General features: G+C 41.2%; 1 pseudogene; it reads right to left on the bottom strand.

The window, feature by feature from the left end:
- On the bottom strand, window positions 1-14,228 carry LOC123125453 (non-lysosomal glucosylceramidase-like; annotated as a pseudogene).
- Between the last annotated feature and the right edge of the window lie 4,524 nt (window positions 14,229-18,752).

Raw genomic sequence — 18,752 nt, 5'->3', positions numbered from 1 at the left:
TTTTCATCAACCAATTCACGCAACATCGCATGGGGTCTATACATATAATGTACAGTACTGTACAGAGTTGGGTTCACTGACAATGATCACAATATACAAGATTGGTTGCACATGAAGTTCCCTCCGCAGAAAGGAAATTGCAACTCTGCATTTCTTTACAGATGCATGTACAGGAATAATTGAGCTAAATCTCTAATCACACCAGCAACCACAGACCACATACACATTGGCTCAAAAACAGCCACTCTTGGGAGTGATCTTCCTGACGCTATCCTGGAGAAACTGGAGCGCACCAGGAGAAACGTAGGCCCTCTCCATTGTATTTACCTTTGGGGCCTCGAGGATCGCCCTTGGAGGAGACAGCGCATGCTGCATTGCCCATATCGCAAGCGGGCGCATATATATCAGAGATCTATAGTGGCCATCAATAGTCCATGCTTCTGGAGTTTGAAACCAATACCTGATTGAAGTGATATGTTAACTATTTATAGCTTATATCCAACAACCAGTTATCTCAAATAAATTGAGTCCCTATATGATTATATCCAACAACCAATGAACAAGTGGTATTTAATGAAATCATAGGCATTATTAGATGAATTAAGAATTTAAGATAGGGCAACCATCAACACTAAAAAGCATGATCCTGATCAAAAGCAAATATATGTGAAACACTAAAACTTTAAAAGATAGTGATGAAACAAGAGGTATACCCATAGCCCTCTTTAGACCATCCTGCAAGAAAAATGCCTTGCGCTGTAGTGAAAGCCTGATCCTCCATTCCGTGGAGCAGCATCGTTGCAGCTAAACTGTATGTTACTCCAGTCCAGATTTCTCTTGACTGCATACATGTCTCGTCTACCTTCCCATTTGGGTGATACCATTGACTGCTCCAATGCGTCCTCCTTTCACCCTCATCACATTATAGTCAAATATTTTCTGAAGCGTGCATTTTATTCTGTCCTCATCAAACAGAGGTGGCAAGCCAGATGATGCAGTGTACCATTGTCCGGCCAACTGATCTGCCTGGATGGAGCGGCTACTGTAACTTGTTCCACTGTCATAATTGAAATATGAACCATTCCACAACTTGGCTTCAAACACGTGTTTAGCCTTCGCAAATTTCACCATGCACCTGTCAGCATAGTCATCATGTCCAAGGCTGCGGGCCATTGCGGCTGCAGCTTGAAGGGCAGCAAGCCAAAGACAACCACAGTAGGCACTTACTCCAAGAACAGTCCAAGCATCATAAGTTTGATCAGGAAAACCATCATTCTCAATCATACAATCACCATCACGATCAAACTGTTCAATGTATTCCATAGCAGTACAAACTGCAGGCCAGACATCCTTGCCAAATGACATGTCGTCTGTTGCAGCAAAATCCCTGTAAACTTGGAGCACAAACCTGGGATTCAGATCTTTCCATCTACTTGTATCATGTATATTGTATGCATTCAATTCATGCCAAGGATCATGTGCTCCGAGATCATGGGGAACAGCACCAATTACTTTGCGTGTGCCCCATGTACCATCAGCAAGAAATCTGACTCTAGTTTTATCTTCACGCAAAACAGCTCTAGCAAAGTCCCGTTGAATACTCAGCTCAATCTTAGGAAAGAGATCCAACAGAGCAAACGAAGCATAGAAGTGTACATCGTAAGTGCACCACATGAAGTACTCCACTCCTTCAAGGTACAAAAACTTCCCAACATTTTCTTTGTCATCAAAATCAGGTGGGCTAGAACCAATAAGTGGAACTGTAGAGTTGCAAGTGCTGTTATGAAGTGGTAAATCACTGTCCTCAGGTAGACTTGAACTCAAATCACTGTCTGGGAGTACATACCACTAGATCAGTAATTACAAAACTACATTATAGAAGCATACACATAATTATATCTTTTGGCATTGTCACCATTCATGAGAGTAGATGCAATTAAAATGACAAGATTAATTTAGTACTGTGTTAATATACTCTGGAACCAATCACATCGAATAAGTTTTCTTTGTTCCAAAAGAACTTAGACTTGAAATAAATGTGCTATATAGATCAATAAGAACTTGTTCGTTCCAAATAAATAAATATTTCCTGAGGAATTTGTTTTCTCTTGTTCTAAACAGCTTAATATTGCAGTGAACTATTTCTACATAGAAATAACCTAGTGGTAGTTCATGTGGAATACTCCACATGAATATTCATGAATGGAGAAAATACAAATTTGTATTGTAATGTCTCCGTTCATGTAAAATAAATACTGTGCTACAAAGGGGTTGTTAACTTGGAAGGTGAGGTCTGGACAAGGACATTCCAAGATGAGACTATCAAGTCAAATCCTATCAACAGAGAGAAAAGGAAAATCAGGAATAAGGATCTGGAGAGATGATTACCAATCCAAACAGTTCCTCCAGCCACTAGGAAGTATAACTCATTGAAGAGAGTAATTTTGTACCTGCAAGAGTAAAGTAGAATGTAGCGCGTAAATATATATTTATCGTGCATGGCTAAAGCTAGACAAAAAAGTAGATTCTCTAAAAGACATATGAAGTGAAGGCTCAAATTCCATGTGATTAATAATTGGAAACTGTCCACCTCACTCCCCCAAAGGCAAGAGTATCGCACCTCAGGTTGACCATGAAACTAATTTTCTGAATAATTAACCACCCTGAACTTTGAACGACTATGAACGCAAAAAACGGAGGGACGATCAGGGGGAGGGGTGGAGGGACGATCCCATCGGTAAATGTTTTTACTGCACTCGCCGTTGCCTACTCCGTCTTATAGGCGGCTTCGTTGTTGACCCCATGATGCCCAGCACCGATCCGACCGTTGGGCTGTTGGCGTCTGACGGCGTGTTCGCAGGATCGCCGACTGCAGTGTGCGTGGTGAAGCAGCTACCGTCGCCGGAGCTGAGGCGTTGGAAGGGGCCTCTCCAGGTGGTACTACGGGAGCCTGTCGTCCTAGTCGACGTGATCTCCACGGCAGGATGGAGAGATGTTGCATCATCGGCAGGGTCTCACCTGTCCTTGTCAACGGTGCGGCGAGTGGTGGCTTCTTCATCTTTGTCATCGATGGGCTCTCAGTCAGTGGTAAAGGAAGCAGTTCGAATCTTAGGGCCGTGGAGGGCGGGCAGACGGCCTGGCCCTCTGCGGTTCTCATCCCAATCTCGGGGGCCATCAATGATGGGCATATGACCCGGTCCGACTCGGCTTTGCATGACAGCCCACGAGGCATGCATAGCTGACGTGACTATCACGAGTCTTAGGGTTACGGTGGAGCCTTCGGAATCAGATACCTCAAAGCATCCGAGTGGGATGAACGGCCACAATACTGCAACAACTAGCATGCATGATGAGGAAGATCCAGGAGAGAAGATGGCACCTTGGTTGCCAAGCAGGACAAGCAGGCGGAGAGGCTTATACATGGATAACTGATTGATTTACAGCCAAAGAGAAGAAATGAGAGAGTACAGAGTAGCCTATAATGCCCCAGTAGACAAGAACAGAGGACGGCTCCTAAAATCGCCCTCCTAGAGAAATGGTCCAGTATTAAAACTCCGAGATGTAACAATGCAAAATATAGCTTATTAGGGGGTTAAGAGGAACATTTGTGATACTTTGGGGCAGAAAGTAGGCTATTTCCTTAATAATCTTAGAAATAGTTATGAGTGTAAGTCATGCACAAGTATTATACTGTACCATTCTGGAAACCTCTCATCACGGAGAATTGGGGTCTGCCACTTATCGATTTCCTCTTCCCAATGCTTGTACTCTGTCAATCAGATGGGAATCAATAGACAGATTCAGAAGTAATAAATTAACCAGAAAAATATCTCAACAGAGAGAGCACCGCTAGAATAGAGTAATCAAACCATAATCTTCATGTATGAGGAGAAAATTAACTGCTATAGTCAACATATACCAAATGTATGCCACAATTTTTTAAAACAAAAACATACTCATCAAGGCATCTTGCGCTAGGTTTATAGCAGATCTTGGGGAAGTTCCGTAGAACTTCGTATATCTCCTGCCAAAAGAGCACGAAATCAAACCTTATTAAACAAATGGAACAGCTGGTCTTATTGATCTTAGTATATATTCAGATAAATAAACACGGAAAGTTTAAAAAAAGGTAGCAGAATTATAAATTCAGCCTACGGAATTCGATTTAAGTTTATAAAATCACAATCACTATGTTCTATGAAGTATAATGCTACAGTAAGGATGGAGGATAAACTAATGAGTGTGCAGAACATACATGTTTTGGAGTTCAGAATAGATGAATCAACATACTCATTTGGACTTAGCATTATTATCACCAAACATAAGAAGTTTGGAAAATAGAATTTACCTGTGGTACGTACTTCCCTTCTTAAATTTAACATCGGGAGAAGACCAAGCCAACGAAAATACGACCGTACATCTTCCATGTGGTTCAACCCAGGTTGAAGCAGAAACTGCTGCACAAACTGTATCACCCACTGAAGAAGGCATGCTGGGGCCAGCATTGAAATTATCTTGGTCAAAGCAACCACCCTTTCAAAAATTATATGGCAAGACATAGAGTACAGTCAATTTTTTTTGCCAGTTTTTGTTTATTTCAAACAGACAAATCGGTTCAATGTATGATTCACTTCTTTGCACGAATATCCAATACCAAGCCTACAAAAAAGAGGTGCATTCTGACTGTAGGACAAAAGGAAAAATCACCTGGACCATTGTGCCCCACATCTCCTTAGCAGTGACTGAACTTTCTCCAGAAAGCCCAAAAATTGGCAACACTGTTTTGCTTACTTTTTTGCTTACGAAGCCTTTTATCCCAAACAAGTTGGGGTAGGCTAGATATGAAACCCTTTCACGAGGACTTCCCAGGAGGTCACCCATCCTAGTACTACTCTCGCCCAAATGGGTTTCATACCCAAAAGACTGGCTAGTTTTTACGTTGGCAACATTTTGGTTTTCATGTGCAGCAACAGCAAATGTTACTGGAGGATTATTGTTGGCAGTCCTGCAACGTTTGTAATTGATAATTATTGCTAGATAAGCAAAACACTAGATTAGAAGAAACGTGCAGAGAATGTCATGTATCTGGCAAAAACTTATTGCTTCTTTAGACAGAGATTGTTGGTGCTTCTAATAGAAATATAGGGATGAGAATACGTTATGTGACTGAAAAAACTCCGTCCCCAAATCGATCAGAACAAGCCAGTGTGGAGATACTGTTGCAAACAATGATCAGCTAGAAGCTCTTAGTTTGCATTTGGCACTTCATAGAAATGCTTAAGGGAAATCTGCCAAATGACCATAGGAAAGACAATTATGGACAGTTGATGACATTACTTGTGATGTAGGAGAACACCAGAAATTCCATTTTCTCCACTGCATACGAAACAGATTACAAATCATTTCACTATATTTTTAGTTATAGCATAAACTGTACTAAGCAAAGCCCAACTGACATGAATGGTTCATTTACATGACCACCAGACTGATGTGAAAGTCCACCAATAGAATTCTGGATCGCATCAAGAACAGAACATGATTAAATCAAAGAAACAGAAGAAAAAATTACATAAGAACATTGGAGTAAAAGAGTAGCAAGTTACTACCGCCCAGGTCATTACTAGGCTGACTTTGTGCCCTTTCCTTTCCGGTATTCACTAGCTGCACAATTTTCATACCCATACAAACATAAGATTACAAATACTACATAAGGCAGCAGTTATTAATAAGAAAAAGCATGATGCTAAATCAAAAATCTCTAATAAAATTGGTGGTCGTGCCACAGTACTTAAATGTACAGTAATATTCTCAGTGTGTTAACAGCGTATACACTCTTCATAAACATACACAAGCTCTGCATACAAGCTTATACAATGAGGAGTTCAAATTTCAGACATGTGAAACATTAAGTCTATATCGCGCCATAATAACCATTGCTCCTACAAGTAATGAAGAACTTACAGTGTAGACAAAAACGGAGACTGGGAGACTACTCTCTTCATAGTTGTGGGGAATAAATGGAGATATTTGACGGCAAGATAATTTCAATTCAGGATCAGGTTCACCTTTTAAATCAAATGGATAAGAACTTGTGAGTCTCATTAGCATGTTTGCAGTACCTTTAATGATGTGCCTCATAATCTATATCTATACAACAACAACAACAACAACAACAACAACAACAACAAAGCCTATATTGCTCCAATGGCGAGTGTTTAACATGTTTAGCGTGCAATTAATAACATAACAAATATAGACTATCCACGTAATTAACATGTAATTGATATCCTACCTAATATTAACGTGTAATTAATTTTCTGCCTAATATAAACATGCAATTAATTTTCTATCTGATATCAACGTGCATTACGCATTTAGTTCATACTAAAAGCACTTAGCAGTTTATAATTCAGTGGCAAGTGTTCAGTATTTATTTTTTATTTTTATCTTATACAAACATTTTTTTTCTTGCATTTTACCCCCTTCATTGCATATAACACGTCGTTTTAGACATGGATGCAGTCCTAAGCTGTAACTTCGACCTTCATTTTGTATATGAATATATGATTATGTTGCTAAGAAATAGCAAAAGAATTGAAAATATTTAGAAAAATCTAATGATATTGATTTTTTTTTCTCAATAACCTGTTTATACCATAGGTGTGGATGACACCAACCAAACTAACCCGCAATATGCAGACCTGCAAGATCAATTATCATATGGTCGCTAGCGCAGGCCTGTATCCATGTCTAAAACGACGTGTTATTTGCCCTATGTCATTTTATCTGCTTCTGTTCATATCCTCCTCGAATTATGCTTGCACTGAGATTTTGCTTATACAATTGGATCCTTCTTTTATAACTAAAACAAAAAAATTAACAAATCAATGATTAGCACCCTCAGCCTTCAGTCCTTAGGTTCTAGTAATCAATAAGCGCTACTTTGTCGATGCTCATGCTGGAGCCTAATAACTTTCCAACCACTTTTTTAGTGTATCGTCCTAAAGAATTTGTATGTTGTCGGTAGTCTAATTATTTACAGAGCATAATATGGTAAAAGGAAATTATGTACTATATTTTTATAGGAGTCATGTATCCATTGCACATCATTAGTGTATGTAGTGGGGTCTAAGTTATTTAAATAACATTTAGCATACATGTAATATCGTTTATAGTTCAACTAATAATAATTAACATGTGCGCTTAAAAATATTTTTGCGTGTGAGATTTTTCTAAATGCAACTGTGATGATGTACAATTGGTGATTTATGTAGCTAGAGTTACAAAATATACCAGGTACGATCTGTGTAGGACTGTAGGTACAATGTAGCTATAGTTACGCAATCTACCAGTTATGATCTTGTGGAGGTACAATTATGAAGATCTAATAGGTGTGATATGTTTAGGCACAATTACAAAGAATCGATCTGTTTAGGTCCATTTACACAAATCTAACAGATGGGATCTGTTTAGGCATGCTTATATACTAGATCTAATGGGTACGATCATTTAGGTACATTTATGTTGATCTAACGGGTATGATCTGTTTAGGTACGATTATATAGATCGAAAGGTTGTGATCTACTATAAAGAGACGGTCCACCAGATCAACGATCGGATGTTTTTCTTTTTGTGGAAATTTCTAGCATATCTCTCTATTTTCAACCATATTGTGCTTTTAGTATATATATATAATATATAATAGACAGATGTGGAAAGCTCGAACATCATATACAGCTATTGTGCATGCCCAACTAAAAACTATGACCTATGAGCCATAAGATAAGGAAACTGGAGCGATCTTGTTATCATGATGTCCATCTTACTGCTTGGAGTGATTTCTTACTAAAATAAATGAGTAGCATTACCATCATAAACAGTCCATGCTCGAGGAAACAAAGCATGGTATGTTGAACGAGCACCCCTTAATTTCCAATCCCAGGATGATATGCCATCATCGCTAGATTTTCTGAATCAAGAAACATGAAATGATCAGTCAAGTATTTACGATACAACTGATATTAAAAGCTAGAAAGAACCCCCCACAAAAGGGGGATCATGCTTGTCTATATTGTCCATATAATTGAACAGAAATAGTCTAAAGACCGGCAATTAGGTACTGAAAGGGTGTATTACAAAAAGATCCATGGCCTTCATATGAGAAATGTGATTAGGACCGCAAATCAGTTAAATAATTATATAATTATTTTTTATAATAGATTGTGTCATGACTAACTCCGCCTATGTTGTCTCAACATAGCCGGTCCCAAGCCCGGGTAAAGGAGGAGGGTAGTGATAGGCTTGGCGAACAGATGTCAAACCTCAGCCACTCTTATGGAAATGAAACCCAAAAGGACTATGTTGGGGCATAACCCTCTTTGCGACATGCCATGAACCAGGGTGTGGTGTTAAATGGGTAAGGGCCGGGCCGTCACCCCCTTGGTGGCGCGCCGTATCTTGATCTGGATACGGTGGTAAGTGAGCAACGATCGGGTCGTCGCATCCTTAGTGGCTCACTACATCGACGCCCAGGTGTAGTGAAAAGTGAGCAAGGATCTTCGCATTTGACTTGACGCGTGCGAAGGGTAAGGAAGCTAGCCAAGCCACGTAGGATCTGCTTATAGTTGGAATGTAGGGTCCCTGACGGGTAAGTTACAGGAGTTAGTTGATACAGCGACGAGGAGACGTGTTGACATCTTATGCGTACAAGAAACTAAATGGAAGGGGCAAAAGGCAAAGGAGGTGGAGGACACTGGCTTCAAGCTATCGTACACGGGGACAACTACAAACAAAAATGGAGCAGGCGTCTTGATCAACAAGAGCCTCAAGTATGGAGTGGCGGACATCAAGAGGCAAGGGGGCCGGATTCTCCTGATAAAGCTGGTAGTTTGGGACTTAGTTCACAGTGTTATCAGCGCATATGCCCCGCAAGTAGGCCACAATGAGAGCACCAAGAGGGAGTTCTGGGTAGGCCTAGGACATGGTTAAGAGTGTGCCTATTGGCGAGAAGCTCTTCACAGGAGGGGGGGCCTCAATGGCCACGTGTGTACATCTAACACAGGTTTTGAAAGGGTGCATGGGGGCTTTGGTTATGGCGGCAGGAATGAAAGGAGAGGATGCCTTAAGCTTTGCTTTAGCCTATGACATCATCGTAGCTAACTCCCTCTTTAAAGAGAATCCTATCTAGTCAATTTTAGTAGGGGTCAACACTCTAGCCAGATTTATTTCTTCCTCGCGAGAAGAGAGGACATGTGTGCTTGCCTAGATTGTAAGGTAGTACTTGGAGAGAGTGTTGTCCCTCAACATAAGCTTGGTGTGGCTGACTTCAGCTTCCGGATATGTGTCTAGAGGGATAAGTGCGCCAAAGTCGCTACAACGAAGTGGTGGAAGCTCAAGGGGATGGGGGCAGCTCAGGCTTTCAAGGAAAGGGTTATTAAAGAAGGCTCTTGGAAGGAAGGAGGTGGTGCAAACAATATGTGGATGAAGATGGTGACTTGTGTTTGGGGTGACCAGGGGAAGTAGAAGCGAAGCTAAAGATAACTTGTGGTGGAACGATGATTTTCCAAAGGCTATTAAGGAGAAGAAAGATTGTTTCAGATGCCTACACCTGGATAGGAGTGCTGACAACATAAAGAAGTACAAGTGGCAAAGAAGACCACAAACCGAGCGGTGAGTGAAGCAAGGGGTCGGGCGTATGAGGACCTCTACTAGCGTTTAAACATGAAGTAAGGCGAAAGGAGCATCTATAAGATGGCCAAGATCCGAGAGAGGAAGACGAGGGATGTCAACCAAGTCAAATGCATCAAAGATGGAGCAAATCGACTTTTGGTGAAGGACGAGGAGGACGAGGAGATCAAAGAATAGATGGCAAGAGTACTTCGACAAACTGTTGAATGGAGAGAATGAGGGCCCTGCCATTGAGTTGGACGACTCCTTAATGATGCCAACGACGTTTTGTGTGACAAATCCAGGAGGCCAAGGAGGCTTCAAAAATGATGAAAGGAGGCAAGGGCATGGGCCCTAATTGTATTCCCACAGAGTTGTGGAGATGCCTTGGAGATAGCAATAGTATGCCTAACTAAGCTTTTCAACCTCATTTTTCGATCAAACAAGATGCCCGAAGAACGGAGGCGGAGTATATTAGTACCAGTCTTCAAGAATAAGAGGGGTGTTCCAAAATATATAAATTACCGTGGAATTAAGTTGATGAGCCATAGAATGAAGCTATAGGAGAGTCATTGGGCATCACTTCAGAAGAATAACAAGCGTGACAAAAAATCAGTTTGGTTTCATGCCTAGAAGGCCGACCATGGAAGTTATTTTCTCGTACGATAACTTATGGAGATACATGGAGCAAAAGAAGGACCTACATATTATGTTCGTTGACTTGAAAGGCCTACGATAAGATAATCGTAGAATGTCATGTGGTGGGTCTTGGAGAAACACAAAGTCCCAACAAAGTACATTACCCTCATCAAGGACATGTAAAACAATGTTGTGACAAGTGTTCGAACAAGTGATGGCGACACCGATGAGTTTCCAATTAAAATAGGACTGCACCAGCCACCAAGGGTCAGCTTTGAGCCCTTATCTTTTTGCTTTGGTGGATGAGGTCATAAGGGAGATTCAAAGAAATATCCCATGGTGTATGCTCTTTCCAGATGATGTGGTGCTAGTCGCCGTTAGCTGGACTGGGGTTACTAGAAAGTTAGAGTTGTGGAGACAAACTTTGGAATCGAAAGCTTTTAGGCTTAGTAGAACTAAAACTGATTACTAGGCACAAGGAGGAGGAGGTTAGCCTTCATGGGCAGGTGGTACCTCAGAAGGAAACCTTTCGATATTTGGGGTCAATACTGCAGAAGGATGGTGATATCGATGAAGATGTGGGCCATCAAATCAAAGTTGGATGGATGAAGTGGCGCTATCTATAGGACGGCGGTTCGACCTGCGGTGTTGTATGGCGCAGAAATGTTGGCCAACAAAAAGGCGACACGTCCAACAGTTAGGTGTAGTGGAGATATACATGCTGAGATGGATATGTGCCCACACAAGAAAGGATCATCTCTGAAATGATGATATACATGATAGAGTCGGGATAACACTAAGTGAAGAGAAGCTTGTCCAACATCGTCTGAGATGGTTTGGGCATATACAGCGCAGGCCTCCAAAAGCGCCGGTGCGTAGCGGAAGGATGAAGTGTGCTGATAATGTCAAGAGAGGTTGAGGTAGACCAAACTTGACATGGGAGGAGTCCGTAAGGAGAGACCTGAAGGAATGGAATATCACCAAAGAACTAGCCATGGACAGGGGCGCATGGAAGTTAGCTAGCCATGTGCCAGAACCATGACTACGAGATATTATGGGTTTCAACTCTAGCCTACCGCAACTTGTTTGGGACTGAAAGTCATTTTTGTTATTGTTGTACTGTGTCATGACTGATATATATTCTTACAGACAAAGACCGAAGAGAAGATTCCAGACTTGCATCCATTAACCATTAGGCAGAACATCCATGGATAAAATTTCAGGAAATTAAGAATGTGTTGTCTGACAGGGCAAAAAAAAAACATACTTTAAACCATCATGCTGACCAGGAGCTAAAACTGAGGAGTACTTTTTGCTTCCTCCTTCTCTAGTTATAAAGATCTGCAGTGAATTAAGAACAGAATGATTAAAAAAATGAGAGGTGTATTTTAGGTAAGAAATTATACTTTTAGCAAAATCATGCACTGCTTGCTGAACTTAAGAGTGTAGATAAAGATACATCACAAAGCTTACTTAACACGCATGGTCATGAAAAAAAAACTTACTTAACACATGAGGCAGAATAATCTTCAAGGGCATTTGTTTTTAGTATGGAACGAGTGAGTTTTCATCAAACCTCAACAATCCAAAAACATGATGCCATTTTCAATATGTAACAAAATATTAGGACATTAGTATATTTTTGCTTAATTAACTAGCAGTGCATCTATGATCTATCTACCTAGTGGCTAACACAACAAGAGGGTTCTCAATAATTATGTACTGTCTGTTGGCTGATAACACCATGAAGTATCGCATTCCAAACAACTATTCCAAAGGATAATGGGGGGGGGGGGGGGGGGGGTAATATAAAGTACTCCCTTTGTTCCAAATTATTAGAAGTTCTAGCTTTGTCCTAAGTCAATTTTTCTTTATGTTTGACCAATTAATAGAATACATATATCAACATGTACACCTCATTAGATTCATCATAAAATATTGTTCAAAATTGGGATCCATAACAATATGTATTAGAAGCAAGGAAAAATAATGAAACTGAGAAAAAAGTGAGGATATAGCATGTTTAGCAGGGTAAAAGGTCTCAGTCACCGAAAAATGGTTTTCCATCACTGGTGACATATCACATGAACCAGGGGTTATCTGCCAATGTTTGAACTCCCCTCTAAAACCTCTTGATATGCTACCAGTCCTGAAAAGGGGAATAAATCATAAATAGGGAGTGATTGTTGGCAACAGAAATAACTGAAGCATGTTTGTGAAATTTATCATCATGAGTTACACACACCCCATCCCACCAAGGGGTACTCCTTGTGAGGCTGATGGTTTGCTGCTCTCCCTCGTGAATGGATCAATTGGTGCTTTCTGGAAATTGATAAATATCCATGTTAAAAGGAGCCAATAAATAAAGGTACACTTGAATGTAACAAGGTTTTCCTTATGTAGAACATTTAGTAATATGAAATGCACAGCCAGCAGGCTCTTGATACATCAGCATCCCAGAGCAGGGACCTGTGTCAGCAGCTGCTGCTACAGTTTTGCCGTGATCAGAAATTTATGTTCTTTGTTTCAATGTTCTTCTTCTTTTTTATAATTTTATTTCATTTGTTTGGAATTGGTTTTTGGTATGGGTTTATATTCTGAGGCTTCTCGGTGTCTTTCTTCTAAATTCTAATACAAATTATGTGAATTTAGATGCATGCTTAAGAAGAAAAAAATAGCATGCCAATGCATTACCCTTCCCTGGGAAGCTTCTTCTCGAACATATGACCAAAGCCGGAGACCAAGCTTCATCTGATGGTCAAGGGAAAAACATAATTTGGACATCTTCCTCAAGATTTCAGAAGAATGACAACAGGGACAGTTAGTACCTCTGTTTGACAATTGCATTTTTCATACCATTTTAAATGCTTCTCTGAACGTAACATTGAACTCCTTCAGTCTATTAGCGTGACTACTTAATTTTCTTCTCCAAGCATGTTCTGGTGGTGTACCGTCATCGAAGTCCAGCTGCAGGTGTTGCCATAAAAATCAATAAGAAACATCAGAATAATGAGGCCAGTAACAACAACAGCCTGTTGCAACTATATGATCTTACAAATCCCTATCATATTCTGGGAATGATGCCACATGTTTTACCCTAAAACTAACAATAACTCCTTTCCAAATAAAAAGAAGTCTGACATGAGTCTGTGATGCCTTAGTCATGAAATTTGATCTCTTGACTGCATAAAGCCTGATAAACTGTTTTAGTACAGGTACAACTTCTGAATATTCACAGCGATACAGAAAACATGTCATCAAAATACACAAAAAAATAGAAGGACTCTGAATATTCAAAGCGGCCATAATAATTAGCAACATAGCAGACTAAAATATATCAACAAAATGCTGCTGACTTGGAGAATGTCAAACGTAATATTACAATTTTGCCACCTCCCCAATACGCACAAAGAAACAATGTGTGCAGACCGATTCTGACTGGCAAGTGGCAACTGATAGCAATTGATGGGATATGATGAAGAAGGCCCTCACCAGATGCAGGGTGCTCCTGCTCACTAACTCATCGCGGCGCCATGAGTGCTTCCTCCGGTAGAACAAGCTGCCGCCGGAGGAGGACTTGCCGCGGGGCATGGCGGAATCCCCGGTTTATTTCGAAAACAAACAAACTGGTGCTGGTAGTATTAGTTTGAGGGCGGCTTGGATAGGGTCAACCGAGATTGGTCTTCAAGAGGGAAAATTTTCGTTGGATTCGATTCTTGAAAACAAAGAAAAAGACGAGAGCAAAGACGAACAAACAATACAAGCAAACTATAGCGAACAACCCTTGCTTTCCAGCAGAGGGAACCACGTCCGCATGGGACGGCACCAGAAGATGGGAGAAGGAGGCTGACGAGGAAAAGAGGCGAAGGATTCCGGCGGAGGAGGGGAGAGGACTTTACTGGGGAAGACTGCCGCGTGCCGGGCTGCCGGCCCGCCCACATTCAATATACCTATTTTACTCCCTTTGTTCCATATTTTTTAAAGCACCTTTGTTCCATATATATTAATAACAAATGTAGTAGTATAAAGTTACTAAATCAACATTTTTAATTTAAAACGAAGGAAGTACCTTTTAAACAAATGGGCTAAATAACGGTGCGTCCCTACATGACGAAACAATATTAAAAACAGACGTCCATAACAGGTGCGGCGGTTGATAGTCAATCCTGAGTCTCTATGTGATAGGACTGTGAAGGCAAAGTATTACCCAAATCAAGATATCCTTGAAGCTGGCCCCAAGGGGGTTTGGTCTTTCCCATGGCGAAGTATAGTTGTGGGTATTCAAACTTTTAAAAGAGGTTATATCTTGCGTGTGGGAAATGGCGAGTCCATCAACATGTGGAGAGACAAATGGATTCCAACTAGCCCGAATAGGATGATTATCTCTGAGAGGGGGGTTGTCCTGATTGATAGGGTGTCAGACCTAATCGATCCAAGGACGGGTAAATGGGATGAGAACTTGATTCGGGACATTTTCTCTGTGGTAGATGCTGCACGAATTTTAAGGATACCACTCAGCCCGAACGGGTTCGAGGACTTCGTGGCGTGGCACTTTAATAAATCTGGAACTTTTTTTTGTCAAGTCGGCATATCACGTGGAGTGGAGACACCAATTTGGAAATATTTCGCAGCAGTTTGCATCTTCATCCGTAGGTTCAAATCCTATATGGAGTAAAATCTGGAAGCTTGTAGTCCCTGGTAAAATAAAAATATTTTGCTGGAGGGCTCTTTATGCGACACTCTAGGTGAAAGCTATATTTGTAAATCACCACATAGGGACAAATCCTTTATGCCCCATACGCCATAATTATCTCGATGATATTTCACATCTTCTCTTTGAGTGTTTGCCGGCTCAACACTTTGGAAAGAACTGAAGCGTGAAGAGCGGATTATGGCATCTTTTGTTGTAGACAGATCAGGTTCAGAAATGATGGAAGAATTACTTGAATCATCATCAAATCAGTACCGCGGTCTCCAAAATGTGGGAGTGGCTGAGGTGATAGCTATAGCATGTTGATACTGGTGGTGGATCCGTCGTCAAACAACACATTCAGAAAAGGTTCCACCTATTGCTAGTTGGATGATGTCTATCTTGGTGTTGTGCAATGCTTATGTGAAAGCTAATCAAAGGTGTGCAGCGAGAGAGGTTGAGAAGTGGAAGAAACCATGTATGGATCAGCTCAAACTGAACGTTGATGCTTCATACCATAATGACATAGGTATGGGTGCAACTGCGGTACTGATTAGGGTTTCTTGTGGTAAATTTGTGGCTGTGGCTTGCTCTTTTATCCCTTATGCGTCTGGAGCCTCTACATTGGAAGCATTGGCCATGAAGCATGGTTTGTCCTTCGTTTCTTCTCTGGGTATCAACCAAATCATTGCGGAATCTGATTCTTCTGAGGTTATTGATGCTTGCACAAACACTGCATGGTGGAATGAAAGTGCCCCAGTCTTTGTTGATTGCATGGACTTGATTGCTTCTATTGGGAACGTCCAATTTTGTCATTGCTTACGGGAGGCAAATTCTATCCCTCACGAGATTTCTAGGCATAGTTTTGAGAACAACTTTTCTTGTAATTGGGTCAATGAACCTCCAGACTTTATTCTCGAACTTCTCATGAACGATGTAAGACTTATTTGACTTTCAATAAAGTAAGCCATGATGGCGTTTCCCTAAAAAAGACGTCCATAACTAGTGAACGTTCCCCAGGGAGGGTGGCATTTGCGAACGTTCGCCTCGCAGTTTTAGTTGAGAGGGGGAGGGAAAAGGTGGACGTTTCTTAGGGTGACATGGCAGCTTCTTTGTGAGAAGGCTAAAGGAAATATGCCCTAGAGGAAAAAATAAAGTTGTTATTTGAAAGCACAAGTGCTCCCTAGGTGGTTTTGGTAATTAATGACAACATATCTCTTGTTGGACTAACACTTTTATCTAGTATGTTTCAGATAAGTTCAACAATGGAGTGGCATGGACTAAAGGATGTGGAAACTCCTTCAAGATGCTAAGGACAAATGATTGGCTCAAGCTTCAAGCTCAAGACTCTTCATTTTACATTTTAGTGGTCCAAGATCACATTGAGTCTATAGGAAAAGCCAATACTATCAAGGAAGGATGAGGTGTTGCTTAATGAGCCTCTTGCTTCAAGTGCTTAGTGATATGCTCCAAGTACCCTCAACTACTTTCCCACTTCCACGCATATGTCCTAAACCTAAAGTCAAACTCGGCCCCACTGATTCTTTCTATCCGGCGCCACCGAGTTTAGATGTCTTAGCCACTGCCACAAACCCTAAGCAAATCGATCTCACCGATAGGGATCTCGGTCTCACCGAGATGGGATTGTAATCTCTCTGTGTATGTCCATTATCAAAATCGGTCTCACCGAGTTTGAGCAATCGGTACTACCGAGATTACAATGCAAACTCTCTGGTTAACTTATTATCAAAATCGGTCCCACCGAGTTTGATAATCGGTTAAACCGAGTTTGCCTGACCAACTCTCTGGTTAGCTAATTACCAAAATCGGTCCTACCAAGTTTGTGTAATCGGTCTCACCGAGATTACGTTATGTTCTAACCCTAACCGAATCGGTCCTACTGAGTTGCATTCCAGTCCCACCGAAAACCCTAACGGTCACATTATTTGCTAAATCGGTCTGACCTAGTTTAACGATTCGGTCCCACCGAGTTTGGTAGATTGTGTGTAACGGTTAGATTTTGTGTGGAGGCTATATATACCCCTCCACCTCCTCTTCATTCGTGGAGAGAGCCATCAGACTGAACCTACACTTCCAGCATCCTATTTCTGAGAGAGAACTACCTACTCATGTGTTGAGGCCAAGATATTCCATTCCTACCATATGAATCTTGATCTCTAGCCTTCCCCAAGTTGCTTTCCACTCAAACCCTCTTTCCACTAGATCCAAATCCTATGAGAGAGAGTTGAGTGTTGGGGAGACTATCATTTGAAGCACAAGAGCAAGGAGTTCATTATCAACGCACCATTTGTTACTTCTTGGAGAGTGGTGTCTCCTAGATTGGCTAGGTGTCACTTGGGAGCCTTCGACAAGATTGTGGAGTTGAACCAAGGAGTTTGTAAGGGCAAGGAGATCGCCTACTTCGTGAAGATCTACCGCTAGTGAGGCAAGTCCTTCGTGGGCGATGGCCATGGTGGGATAGACAAGGTTGCTTCTTCGTGGACCCTTCGTGGGTGGAGCCCTCCATGGACTCGCGCAACCGTTACCCTTCGTGGGTTGAAGTCTCCATCAACGTGGATGTACGATAGCACCACCTATCGGAACCACGCCAAAAACATCCGTGTCTCCAATTGCGTTTGAATCCTCCAATCCCTTCCCTTTACATTCTTGCAAGTTGCATGCTTTACTTTCCGCTGCTCATATACTCTTTGCATGCTTGCTTGCTATATGTTGTGAATGTTAAATTTATGCCTAAACTCCACTCAAACTTTAAAGAAACCTAAAAACTGCAACTTTGACACCTCTTCTCAAGGTCCTACATTATTTTATATTTCCTTATTCATGATAAATGTTTATTATTCATGCTAGAATTGTATTAATCGGAAACGTGATACATGTGTGAATACATAGACAAACCACTGTGTCCCTAGTATGCCTCTACTAGACTAGCTCGTTGATCAAAGATGGTTAAGTTTCCTAGCCATGGACATGAGTTGTCATTTGATAAACGGGATCACATCATTAGTGGAATGATGTGATGGACAAGACCCATCCGTTAGCTTAGCATAATGATCTTTCAGTTTTATTGCTACTGCTTTCTTCATGTCAAATATATATTCCTCCGACTATGAGATTATGCAACTCCCAGACACCGAAGGAATGCCTTCTGTGCTATCAAACATTACAAAGTAACTGGGTGATTATAAATATGCTCTACAGGTATCTCCGAAGGTGTTTGTTGGGTTAGCATAGATCGAGATTAGGATTTGTTACTCCGACTATCGGAGAGGTATCTCTGGGCCCTCTCGGTAATGCACATCATATGAAGCCTTGCAAGCAATGTGACTAATGAGTTAGTTACGGGATGATGCACTACGGAACGAGTAAAGAGACTTGCCAGTAACGAGATTGAACTAGGTATGAGGATACTGACGATTGAATCTCGGGCAAGTAACATACCGATGACAAAGGGAATAACGTATGTTGACACTGCGGTTTGACCGATAAAGATCTTCGTAGAATATGTGGGAACCAATATGAGCATCCAGGTTTCATTATTGGTTATTGACCGGAGAGGTGTCTCGGTCATGTCTACATAGTTCATGAACCCGTAGGGTCCGCACGCTTAACGTTCGATGACGATAGGTATTATATGAGTTATGTGTTTTGGTGACCAAAGGTTGGTTGTTTGAAGTACCGGATGAGATCACGGACATGACGAGGAGTCTCGAAATGGTCAAGATGTAAAAATTGATAT

Source organism: Triticum aestivum, chromosome 1B (genome assembly GCF_018294505.1).
Source record: "Triticum aestivum cultivar Chinese Spring chromosome 1B, IWGSC CS RefSeq v2.1, whole genome shotgun sequence".
Lineage (NCBI taxonomy): Eukaryota > Viridiplantae > Streptophyta > Magnoliopsida > Poales > Poaceae > Triticum > Triticum aestivum.
This window is presented reverse-complemented; position numbering and strand designations above follow the sequence as displayed.